The sequence below is a fragment of the Chrysemys picta genome, chromosome 14, assembly GCF_011386835.1.
Source record: "Chrysemys picta bellii isolate R12L10 chromosome 14, ASM1138683v2, whole genome shotgun sequence".
Taxonomy (NCBI): Eukaryota; Metazoa; Chordata; order Testudines; family Emydidae; genus Chrysemys; species Chrysemys picta.
Genome location: NC_088804.1, coordinates 9,797,071 through 9,809,884, shown reverse-complemented (window position 1 = coordinate 9,809,884; position 12,814 = coordinate 9,797,071). Strand labels below are relative to the sequence as shown.

Sequence of the window (12,814 nt, the reverse complement as noted above, 5' to 3'; positions counted from 1 at the left end):
GCAGCAGGTTTAAAACAAAAAAAAGGAAGTACTTCTTCATACAACGTACAGTCAACCTGTGGAACTCTTTACCAGGGAATGTGGTGAAGGCCAAAAGTTCATGGAGGATAGACCCATCAATGGCTATTAGCCAAGAAGTTCAGAGTGGCAACACCATGCTCTGGATGTCCCTAAGCCTCTGACTGCCAGAAGCTGAGACTGGGTGACTCAGTAATTGCCCTGTTCTGTTCATTACGGATCTGCCATTGGCCACGGTCAGAAGGCAGGATACTGAGCTAGATGGACCACTGGCCATTTTTATGTGTATGTAACCAAGATTGGGGCCCCATTATCCGAGGTGCTGCACAAGCGGAGCAATGAAAACACCGACAGCTTTCCCCTCTGGGTGAGTTCCCCTTGGGAGGCAGCAGTCCCTGCTATCTCAGAGAGGGGCAATTTGCAACTCTACACACCAGCAGGGTTGAATCAAACTCTGTGCTGGTGGGGTGGGATCATATATAGTGGAGGGTTTTTGAAAACAGGTAACTTTACAAAGAACGGGATGATCCCTAGGTCTGGTTACTGACTTTGCATCCAAAAGGCACGGTGCCTATGGGAATGCATGCAGTACCCATGTATTAGGTCATCTCTGCCGACGGCCACAGAAGGGGGCAGTCACACCCCTGCCCTTAAGCAGAATGTCCTTTACATAGCGTCACCTGCAAAAGGTACTAAATTGCCTTCAACTCCAATGGGAGTCGAGAGCACTCAGGACCTTGCAGGATTAGGCCCAGGGAGCTCAATGACTGACTAGCCCCTATGCTGGGATGCCAGGAGGGAGACTTTTTGTACCCTCTCTCTCACTTTGCAAACCTGTGCCAATTTAGTCCATACTAAAGGCCTGGGGTCTTGGCTGAATCTTGCAGGAAACAGGAACTCTTAAAAAAGCAAAACATAACTAACCAACCAACTAACCAAACCCCAATCTGGCAGCCTCCCATCCTAATCAAGTTGGTTGGAAGAACAATCTTCTACTCAAGGACAGACTACCTCTGTATTTTCCCTGTGTTTCCTGTAATCTTGCAAATTACCACTGTGCAATCTTTAAAGAACTGTAGAGAAAAGAAAGAAGATGGTGAGGAAAAAAAATCCTCCATTTACTATCTCTATCCTAGACAGCTGGTATTTTGAACTAGGATGCTGGATCCAGTGTCCTTGAAGGCCAGTGTCTGACGCTGGCATTATGAATGTCAGACACCAGACGATCACGCAGCTCCATGTCACCAGCGAGGCAGACAGCATGAAACAAATCCAGATGGCAAGGTAAGAAACTACTAGGCAGGAGGGAAGGAGAGCTGTTCTCTGGCTGCTTTTTAAATAATGTTGCTGATCTTTCAACAAAAGCACTTAAAAACCTTCAAACAGGCAGCATCTTTACCCCTTTACCCTCTGGCAGCAGTCAAAGCCAGTAAAAACAGGAGTGGGAGAATCTACTCCTAGAGGATTTGTTAGTGCTAGCAAGGAGTATAGTGCATATCTGGAGGGAGGAAGGGGGAAACAATCACTTTCTTCTACTCTCTTGCATGGCAATTTGAGTTCTTTGTGATTTCACATGGCACACGAGAGCATCATTAACTCTCACATTGTTAAATTAAGACAGTTAATATGCCTGGATGCCATAATCTTTAGAGGCTTTATTGTAATATGCTTTTAATCCCCACCCTTGTTTACTCCTTTCAGTGTGGATTTCAGTGCCAAAACCATTACACAGTAATCTGATATATTTGACTCTCCTAGCTGTATTCAAATGGAAGATGCTTACAGAGTAAATTCAGGACGGGGTGATGCTGGCAAAAACCCCTCCCTGAGATGACAAATTGGCCAGGCTGTAGGGTCAGAAACAGATTTCAACCCTTGGGGGTTACATAAGGGGACCTGCACAGCCTCCAAAATGGGCAGCACTGGCTAGGAAGTGGGCATGGCTAGGGCAGGGGACTAATTCAGTACTTGTCTCCGGGTAGCTTCAGCTAGAGCAGCTTCCTTAGCTGTAAAACAAAGCTGCTCATCTCCCCAGCAGAAACCTGGAGCAACGGGGTAGTGATGGCACCACTGCTGCCCATCCTCTGAATGAATCCCTACTGGGATAACTTACATCTCCCTGCAGCAGCCCTAAGGGATATGGCCCGAGAGCTGGAAAGTGTATAAATTGCCCTTTTTTGTTAATCGTTGCCCCCATACCAAACTGAACACGAATAAGAAACTGGGGCCCAAATCCTTCTGCCAGTAGTATAGGGAAGTGAAAATTGCACCTTGGTCCAGCCTCTGCCCATATAACCTGGGGGTGATTAATGCTGGTAGAAAGCAGATGTTGTTTACAGGGTTGTTCTCTTGTCTTCTTCCGTCAACCTAGCTACCATTTCTCGGGGAGGTGGCTTACCAACCCAATCGGAGAAGCCCTGGCAGGCCCGCTGGTTTGTTTACCTGCCGCGTCTGCAGGTTCGGCCGATCGCGGCTCCCACTGGCCGCGGTTCGCCGCTCCAGGCCAATGGGGGCTGCGGGAAGGGCGGCCAACACATCCCTCGGCCTGCGCCGCTTCCTGCCGCCCCCATTGGCGTGGAGTGGCGAGCCGCGATCGGCTGAACCTGCAGATGCAGCAGGTAAACAAACCAGGCCGCGTGCCAAAAGTTGTCGATCCCTGGTCTACATTGAAGTGCTAGAGCAGCACAGCTATAGTGTGTTAATTGTAGCCAAGCCCTCACATGGGCATAAATTGGGTAACTCCGTTGCTGTCACTGCGGCGCCCTGCTGTAAGGCGGGGAACCATGCTCCTCGTCCGCCTAGTGACTGCAGGCCTGGGCATGGCTGTCAGGACTTTGCCCAGACAGCGACCCTGGGTCTGAACCTGCCTTTGGTTTTCCATTAGTTCATTTCGCCCCCTCTTGGGCACTTCCCATTCGGATTTGCCTTTCCCTCTCCTACCCGCTGTCCCTGCCCAATCTGGCATGGGGAAGATGGAGCTCACAACGGAAGTGGGCATGGCTAGGGCAGGGGACTAATTCAGTACTTGTTGCCGGGTAGCTTCAGCTAGAGCAGCTTCCTTAGATTCCTAGCTGTAAAACAAAGCTGCTCCTCTCCACAGCAGAAACCTGGAGCAACCAGGTGGGTGGTCCTTGCTGGGGGCGAGCCCAGGTGCTTCCAACTCGGTGTTTGTACAGCGCCTGGCACCGTGGTGCTGAGGAAACCCCCCACCCCCGCCGCCGCCCTGCCCACCCCTACCAGGGATCTGGTGCCCCGGGCTGCAGTTGGGGCAGGGACTAGGCCAGAGGCATCCGCCTGTTGGGCGGGGGGTCAGGCCCCCACTGGGCCTCGCCAGGGGTCCCTCCAGCCCAGGGCTCACCCCAGCTAGTTCCCCAGACCCCGGCCCCTGTCCCAGGGCCCCCTGCACCGGGGGGGGGCCCGCCTCCTGCCCGGCACCGGGGCCCGCCCCCTGCCCGTGTCCCTTTCTAGGCGTCTCAATAAAGTTTTGAGCGGACGCGGTGGCGCGGGGGCCGCTGGGGGATCGGCGGCTCCTCCAATCAGCGGGCGCGGCGCGGAGGCAGCCGGCTCCCGGAGCGAGTCCCGCAGCGGAAGGAGGCGGCAGGTAGGAGGGGGCCTGGGCCGCGGGCAGGGGCGTCTCGTGCTCCTCCGCGAGCTCCCCCCGCCCACGCGCAGGGTCCCGCTTGGCGCCCCGCCCCGCCCCGCGGAGCCGTGCGGGGGCACGGCTCCCCCTGAGGTGGCCGCGGCGTAGCCCGGGGCGCCCCCTGGCGGCGAGGCCGGTGTAGCGGCCCGGCCCCACGTGCGGTGAAGGCCTGGCGAGGGGCCCGCCGCTGGGCAAAGCCGGGTGCCCTTGAGCGCCCGGGGACTGTGCCAGCCTGCCAGGGGAGTAGGGTGACCAGATAGCAAGTGTGAAAAATCAGGGTGGGGGTAATAGGAGCCTATATAAGAAAAAAACCCAATATTTGGGACTGTCCCTATAAAATCAGGACATCTGGTCACCCTACAGGGGAGGCAGCCGGGTCTAGGGGCTGGAGCCTCTCAGCCCTGTCTGGACTTGGGTACGTTGCGTAACCTCTCCGTGCCTCAGTTTCCCCACAGGTAAAAAGCAGGGACAGCTTTGTGAAGTGCTTTGAGGAGGGCAGCGGGTAACTACGGTGTCCGTGCCAGATACTGTTAATCCTCGGGCTTCTCTGGCGTGTCTTCCCCATCCCCACCACCAGCCCTGCCTGCCCCCTCCACACACGCTCTGTCTAAGGGGGTATCTGCCCAAGGAGGTTTGAGTTCTTCTGCTTTGTGGTGTTAATCATTTTCTGCTGTCAGATGAATGAACTTTAACATAGTCAGGCATGTATCTAGTACCCTTCATCTGCGAAGATCCTCACAGCTGAGATTTTTCAAAGGAGCCTAAGGGAGTTAAGCACCCAAATTCAATGGGAGTCGGGTGCCAGAGTTCCCTAGGCTCCTTAGAGATTCCTGCCCAAAGTGTTTTATGCATTTTTATGCAAACAATACACATGGATTCCTTCATCCACTACTGACTGCAGCCCTCTCTGGGGTGGTTCATCATGGTATCTGCTTAATACTGTAGAGCAACGCTACGTAGCCACTTAGGCCAGGATGTGCAGAAACAGTATTGCATCTAATTGAAACTCCGTTTGGGAATTTAAGTAGGTAGAATCTGAAATGGCACTGAGCATTCTGTCTCCCGTACTTGGTTGGCTGGTTCTTGCCCACATGGGGAGGGTCACACATATTACCATATGTGGGGGCGAGGGAAGGAATTTCCCCCCAGCTCAAATTGCCAATGACTTGGGTGGTTTTTTTGCCTGTGCAGTGTGAGGCATGGGGTCATTTCTCAGGTGTATCTGGGTATATCTCACTTAATCATTTCCCTGCTGTTGTGGAGGCCTTGGGCATTGGCGCACTTGGGTCCTGCTATTCTCTGCCTGGGACACATAACAGTCTTGTCAACTGTGGGCTGCAATACTTTGGTGTAATTTTGATTGTTGGATTTAGTGTGCGGGGATGGGGAGGTGGCCTGCGATGGACAACAGGTCTACCTAGATGATCTGATGGTCCCTTCTGGCCTTGAACTCTGACTCTAATAGTCTGAATTGGATTCCTCTTGTGAAAAGTGATACGAGATCTTTAATTATCACAAATGCCTGAGCTCTCTATTGAAAATCTCTTCTGAAACACTGTTGTCAGCTGCACATTTCCCTGTAACACCATGTGAGAATATCTGGTTCGTTACTGACTCGGAGGCAAGAGTGTACCCTGATGAACATGTAATTGTTCTTTGTTGATATCACATTCAGTTACTGCCCTTCTATCACTGCTTTAACTTGTAAGCTCTGGTGAGAATACAGCATTCAGGTCACGTGACATGATAGTTGCCAAGTACCATTTTTAAATTCAGTGTGTTCTGTTAGAGAGACATTTGGAACAGCAGAAATGGGATTGTGTACAGTATCTAGTAAATTGTACTTTAGCAAATGGTCTTTTTGATGCCTACTGTGTACAGGGCAACTCTCTTTGGATGCCTAAAGTGAGGCCTGCAATAAAAACCTAAATTAAAGTAACATCTAAGCTTCAGCTTTTTTTCAGGCAAAAGCAGGCTATAGTGATAAGTAGGGCCCTACCAAATTCACAGTCCATTTTGATCCATTTCATGGCCAGAGGGTTTTAAAATTCATCCGTTTCACATTTTCAGGTGTTTACATTTGAAATTTCATGGTGTTGGGTCCCAACCCAAAAAGTATCCAGAGGTGAGTCTAATCTCCTCCTGGCCCCCCTGCAGGTGAAGGACAAGTCCTGTCCCTCCCCAGCCCGGTGGGGGCTCGCAGCTAGGAGGCCCCTGGCTGGGGAGCTCCCAGCAGCAAGGGAGAGATCAGATTTCACGAGGAAGGGCATATTTCACAGTCCATGACACGTTTTTCACAGTCGTGAAATTGGTAGGTTCCTAGTGAGAAGCAGAGTTGACCTTACAGTTTCAGGTTCTCCATGTCAGACATACCTGCCCAAATTGTGGCTTGTGGCCCCATATGGCTTGACAGACGCTATTGTTTCCTACCAATGATTTCCCACTTACTTCCCTTGTTCTTTGGTTCGATGACCTATTAGTACAGAAAGGATACGGGGAAAAATAAATGTTACATGAAAAATATCCCAGGTGCAGGGTTTTTATGTAAAATTTAAAAGAAATAATGTGATCAGTTTGTTTTGGTCTCCCTTATTTTTCTCTGTATCTTCTACTTCCTGCTTTTGTTGTTTTCTTTCCAGCGGGTTGGGATATGACCTTTCAGTGGCCACTTCTCAGGAGTGGCCAGCCAAATGGGTCGGTAGCTTTGCTGAATCTTTCTAAACAGGACCCTCTCCATGTTATAGCTCTGATCTTTACTGGGCTGCAGCACAGAACGATAACATGATTGTAACATTGTTTGGTCCCATCTACACAGGCAAGGCAAAAACTCTTATAACATGGTTGGGGTGCTCTTGTGTTAAAACATGAACTCCTGATGCAGTAAGTATTGCCAGCTAGACAGCTGCTAATGTGGAAGGATGGGTGCCCAGCATGGCATGACATTGTCCTCCTCTTATACCTGTGGGAGAAGAGGATAGAACTTTTAAGTCCCCTCCTTAGGCATGTTGTCGTTTTATAAATCACCCTGAGGTTCTGTTGTCATTGGGCCTGCTTCCCTCCTGGTTTAGTCATCATGGTGGAATTACTCCTGCTGGAATTCTGCGCCATTATGCAATGTAGAATTTGTGCAGAATTAATGTTCCCTGTAGAATTTTATTTTTTCACACAGAATTTGTGAATTCTCCCCAGTGCATCCGCTAGTGCCTTTCATAGGCGGCTGGGGCTCCCACTCTGAGCCCCTGGCAGCTGGAGCTCCCACTCTGAGCCCGGGTAGCTGGGGCTGACAATGGGAGCGTGATTATATTGTGTTGTTTTGACAAAATATGCAGAATTTTGCAGAATTTTAAAATGTGTGCAGAATTTTTAATTTTTGGTGCAGAATTCTCCCAGGAGTATAGAATATATGAGTTTCTACAGCCTGACTTTCCAATAGAGGTAATGTCACAGTGGTTTCTAAATTTTCCTTGTAGTACCCTCTGTCAGTTCAGAGAGTGGAGAGAGTTTTGATCTCCTCCAAGGTTTTTCAGAAACAAAACTAAATACTTGATGTAATCAATTTTCCATGTAGCAAAGGTTAATGGTGGGGTGTCCCAATGACCTGTGCTAGGATCAGGTACCATTTAATAGATTTATTTAGGAATTGGAAAAGAGGGTGAATGATGAGGTTGCAACATTGACAGATGACACAGTTATTTAGGATAGCTAAGACTAGGGAAGTCTGTGAGGAACTTCAAAGTCAGATGGCAGATGAAAGTCAATGTTGACAAATGCAAGGTAATACATATTGAAAGGAATAATTTGAAATACTCGGACACATTGCTGAATCCTAAATTAAATAATGAAGGGTAGAGAAAACGTAAGTCGGGTGCACTTACTTACCCTTTCTCATAATACAAGAACAAGGGAGCATTAAATGAAACTGAGAGGCAACACATTTGAAACTGATGGAAGGAAATTCTTTTATGCAGTGCATAATTGACCTATGGAACTCAAGGCTACAAGAAATCAATGAAACCAAGAGCTTAGTAACAGTCATTGGAAGATTAGACTTTTATATGGATAAATATATATCCACAGTTAAAATAGATAGTTTTTGGCCCAGATGTTCTTAATCCTAACTGGTAACTTTTAGAAACTAAAAAAGGTGCACATTACAGATATTTTTGCCCTCATTTGAAGCATTTGGTACTGACCGCTGTTGGATACAGGATATTGGATTAGATGAATCATTGATCTGATCTAGTATGGCAGTTCCTATGTTCCTAAATGACATTTATTTGTTATCTACCCTGTGGTATCTCACTTCATCCTGATGTGCTCAGTACTTGGAAGTGTTCTCAAACTGGATATCTGTCATGCTTTTAATTCATGGGGGAGGGTACAGTTCCTTTGGCTGAAAATATCCAGCTGACCTGTGGTTTCGGCAGACCATTTCCATTTGTTGTACTCTAATTTCAAGATGCTTTACTTTAAAACACACTTGGAACTCTGTTTAGTTTCAGGCTCTGACCCTGCAATTCATACTCATGCGAAATGCTTGAGGCCTGTGGTATGGGGTTTTTACATATTGATCTTTTGGATTCTCCTCCAGCTTTCAAAAACAAATTATAGGTGCTGGGGGAAAATTGTCTGCTCAAGGAAAAACAAAAGGAAGCAGGGAAAACCATAATATGAATATTTATATAGAAAACCCATTGTATATCAAAATTTGAAAGCATAAAAACAGACTGGTAATCAAAAATACTAAACAAAGTTATGATCCATGCCCTGTCATCCAATCCCAGCTTCTGGCAAACAGAGGCTAGGGACACCATTTCTGCCCATCCTGGCTAATAGCCGTTGATGGACTATCTTCCATGAATCTATCTAGCTCCCTTTTGAACCCCGTTATAGTATTGGCCTTCACATCACCCTCTGGCAAGGAGTTCCAGAGGATGACAGTGTGAAAAATACTTTCTTGTGTTTGTTTTAAACCTGCTACCTATTAATTTCATTTGGTGGCCCCTTGTTCTTGTATTATGAGAAGGAGTAAATAAAACTTCCTTATTTACTTTCTCTATACCACTCATGATTTTAGCTTGCAGCATTCAGGTTCTAGGTTGTTTGTATGTAGAAATAGTAATACAAGAAATTCTGATAGATGTTGAAAATCTGGGCTTGTTTTTTTGTTTTGTTTTTTACCCTCCTTCCCGCCAACCGACTTGATTTACCAGGCACTTCCTATCCAGAGGCTAGCATAGACGATAAAGAGGGTAGAGTGGGAAGTTCCAGCTGTGAGGAGAAGGTGTTAGAATTCCTGCCAAAGTGCTGTCCTGAATCCAGTTCAGAAGGTCCTCTCTGCCCCCTCACTTATACTTTCAGAGTCCCGGCTGCTGCAAGGGACAGGGGACTCTGCAACTCTGCCCCATTCTCATCCTTGTGGGTTTTTTTTTTAATATCTTCTTTCCCCACATGATTATCTCTAGTTCCTAACTCTGCTGTTGCTGCTGATAGCTTTCTTAAGAACAGCAGTGTGAAATTGACCTGATTTTTGTCTCTTTCCCCACTGCTTGGATTCTAAGTGGAAGCCCTGAAATTGCCCCAGACATGTCGATTTCACATTGCTGAGCTCTCTGAGCCAGGAGTAGCTGGAACTGTCTTGTGGGAATGAGAGCAGCATTGGATTTATTCATATTCCCATCATATTGGAAAGAATATCTTTGCTAGATTTTTATTTTTTTAAATAGAACAATGAACTTTAATCAGAGTTTAATGGCTTATAGTCCTCTGTACTCCAGTGAAAGTTTCTTGCGGGTCAGCCATGTGGGTGACTGTTTTGTTTTTCAAACTCTGAGTTTTAATGTCCAACTCAAGAGTCAGGTACTTGTGCTTTATCTGTTACATTTATCTGCTTAAGAACCTTTTCCAGTAATAAAGGAATTTAAATTTTTGGCCCATATTACTCTAAGCTAATTAATTAGATGACATAAGCCTTTCAGTATTTGAAAGATAACAGACACTGTTCACACATCTGAATATTTAAACTTTAAATCTTTTACAAGCCAGTTCAATAAAATATTCAGCATGGCTATATTTGGAATACAGTAATTACAACATTCTTCATAAGACAGTGTATCCCTCTTCTTGAGGAGACTTCATTTTTAATAGCAAACCATCATTGAAAATACTCTGTGTGGAGTTAGCAAACCAATCATTGTCTCTTATGGGCTTCTTCTGGCTTAAATTCAGTCAACTAATACAATCTTTGGAGTTTATTCTTGGTTTCAGAATGTTAGAGAAATGTTAAAATTTGAGTTTTATTGAACATGGAATAGTAGTTTAATGCCGCATCATCTCTTGATAAGTTATTAATGTTGTTTTCCAGAAGAGCTGTGCCTGTCCTGGCTTTTAGCCCAGGGTCGATCTGGCTTCACAGAAGTTAGTTTAATTTCTTCAGTCTGCATTTTCTTTCCCTTAGGTGTCAGTTGTTGCTCTTTCCCCAGACAGACATGAAAATCTGCCATCATTCTGCTCCTTACTGTAGTAGCAGTTCCCATCTTGAACAGCAGCATTAAGAGTCAGACTGCAGTCTCTTGAATGCAGTAAATTCTGTCAGTGTAAAGACTATCTTCTTTGTGCTGCTGTTCTGTCTAACCATTTTATTGTTGCTGTTTGGAAAAAAGCCATTTGCTGATCATTCTCTAGATGAGTAGTGAGTTGTCATTACCACAGATTTGTTATAACCACGGTTAGTTTAGTGTGTGTGGTTAAAATAACTCCTGTTTATTCCAGATTTACCTAAACCGATCTCTGTTTTCACCGAGTTTGTTGAAATGGTCCCATATCTGAAAATGTATGGAACAAACCCTGCGTGGTGTTGATACTGAGTCTATGGCTAAAAGTGCAGGTTTGGGAGCTGTTTTACACTGCACTGATTCTTCATGCTTTTGGTTTCAGTGCTTTCGGAGAAGTTAGCTCCTGCTTATGCTGCTGGCTTTTTATCTAGGCAGTTAATGAAAAAGGGAAGTGGACCGGATCAAATCAGATCAAACGAAATTCTTTGCTATTCTTGCAGTCAGCGCCACACACGCTGCTCCCTCAGAAACTGACATTAGCAGTCTTAACTGTATGGATGGGAGTGTGGTTATTCTGGTCACTGTCTGCCAACAGAGGCTGCTTCTGGCAGCCGAGCGCAGGAGATCTCTGCCAGGGGGAAGCAGTTCACAAGTAAACACTGAAAAGATGTCCTATACTGCATTGCAGGGCATGAAATTGCCTTTCTTCCACTGGCCTGCTAATCTTATTGAACAAATCCAGTACAAACTATCCAGTATGGTTTGTTGGTCAGCATAAACCTAATTGCCACCTGTACCCCCACACAGTTTGGTAGCTAGCCAGCAGTGGGTGGAGAATGTTTACATGGTCCCTAGTGTCTGGAAGCAGTTTGTGTCGTGGTGTCTGTGCAAAATAATAGTATGAAATGTTCTTGGATTTTTTTATTTTTTTATTAACTGCATGTATCTGAATCACTAAACATAATACTTTTAAGCAAACTCCTCCCCAGATAGTGCTAAATAGTTCTCTTAGCACTGGTAACAGTGGTGCTTAGCCACCATGATGAAACTGGATGCCTAGTGAATATAAAATCCATTCCATTCGAATTCTTGGATTTCTTTTCTGCTGCACTGTATGTCTTAAGCAGAGGATTTTTAAAATATATTTTTCAGAGCTAAAATATGTTACCTTTTACTTGTGAACTCCCACACTCTCTTCTTACCCTCCTTGTCACTTCATGATGATTTCACCTTAGACTGATGATCGATGGAAATCATGTGATTGCCAGGATCTACTGGATATAGTCAACATCACAGAAAGTGGTTGGCTATTTGGATGTACTGGACGATAGGGCAGGAGGTAGATTTTGGCCCTTCCCTCCTACCTTGTTGGAAGGCTCATATGCTCCCTCTTTTTTTTTTTTTTTTTGCTGCTTTGATCATTCCTCCCTCCTTCACAGGTATAAACTACTTAATTGTGATCTGACTGTGCTAATCAAATATCTTTTGAACCACTGAAACTACAGTAAAAGAAATACAAATGCATCTGCTCAAGGGAGCATTTTGTAAGAAATTCAGTCTCTTTGGGGGATGCTGAGATGTTTAAACGGTAGGCATTTTCCTTCTATAAAATAGTCCTGTTTTCACATTGGACTCATTTGCCTGTTTGTTGTTCAAATAAGCAAGTAAAATTACTTCTCATTACTCTCTTGCAACATATCAGTGTTAAAGGATCACAGTTAATGCCATAGACTGTAGTTTGTCTCCTCTGATCACTTAGAAAGAAAGAAGGCATGCTCATTTCTCTTCTGTGTAGGGACACTTTAAAATTCTGGATAAAGGAGATGATTTGGAGAGGGGGACAGTCTAAGGGGTTACACCAAAGTTCAGATTTGGTTTAGGGAGGATCCCAGTTTGTGGATCTGTGCGTTGAGGGTGATGAGAGCGTAGGGCGTTTCTCCCCATCTTCTCCTCTGTTGGAGTTCAGGAGTCAGCTGGATTTGTGGCTTCCATGTAAGGAGAATAATTCTTGGAAGTTTGTGACCTCTATTTAGAGGACTTTTTTTTTAAGATGGCAAAAAGAAAGTTGGCCTCTGCAAAGGACAATATCCATGCTTTGAGAATTGGGTCATGGTGAAAGACAGATGTGGTGCCGTTTTATTTGCCAGTGTCCTCTCTAGGGACACGCCTTTGTCTCACTTGTATGTCTACACTGCAAAAAAACAGCCACCCTTGTGTTCCTAATTCAGTTAGCTAACCCATATTAGTATTTTAACCTAAGTTTGCTAGTGATGACATGGCAGCTCTGCTTTTAACTCAGTTTAGCAGATCAAATTCAGCTCCAGCGTAGGCTTATAATCAAGCTGCCAACCAGGTTAAGAACAGACCTTGTTTGTTTGTTTTTTGTTTTTTCTTTTACAGTGTAGACATACCCTTACTGAGAATAATTTCAGAAATATCGGTTATTTTTGTTTTTGCTATACTTGGAATGCTGCAAAAGTATTTTCAAGTAAGGGTAATGATGGGATTGGGGCAAGGTGCTGGTGGTGGTGGGGAATGGACTGGCGGTTCCATTATTGTTGTTTATAGGATCATGTCAAGATATATGAAATGTCTGGATGCT

General features: G+C 45.6%; 1 protein-coding gene across 7 annotated transcripts in view; it reads left to right on the top strand.

Annotated features, from left to right (window-relative positions):
• The first annotated feature begins 1,016 nt into the window (after positions 1-1,016).
• The window catches only part of NUP93 (nucleoporin 93), a 137,833-nt gene continuing 126,035 nt past the window's right edge, over positions 1,017-12,814 (top strand). For 2 of the 7 annotated variants that reach the window (XM_065566960.1, XM_008166891.4), the window contains exon 1: positions 3,502-3,619. The gene's annotated coding sequence lies outside the window, so the exon portion shown is untranslated. Of the gene's footprint in view, positions 1,303-3,066; positions 3,139-3,501; positions 3,620-4,026; positions 4,290-12,814 lie in introns of those variants that run through there. The other 5 variants (XM_065566957.1, XM_065566959.1, XM_042852324.2 and 2 more) reach the window with 5 other exon arrangements.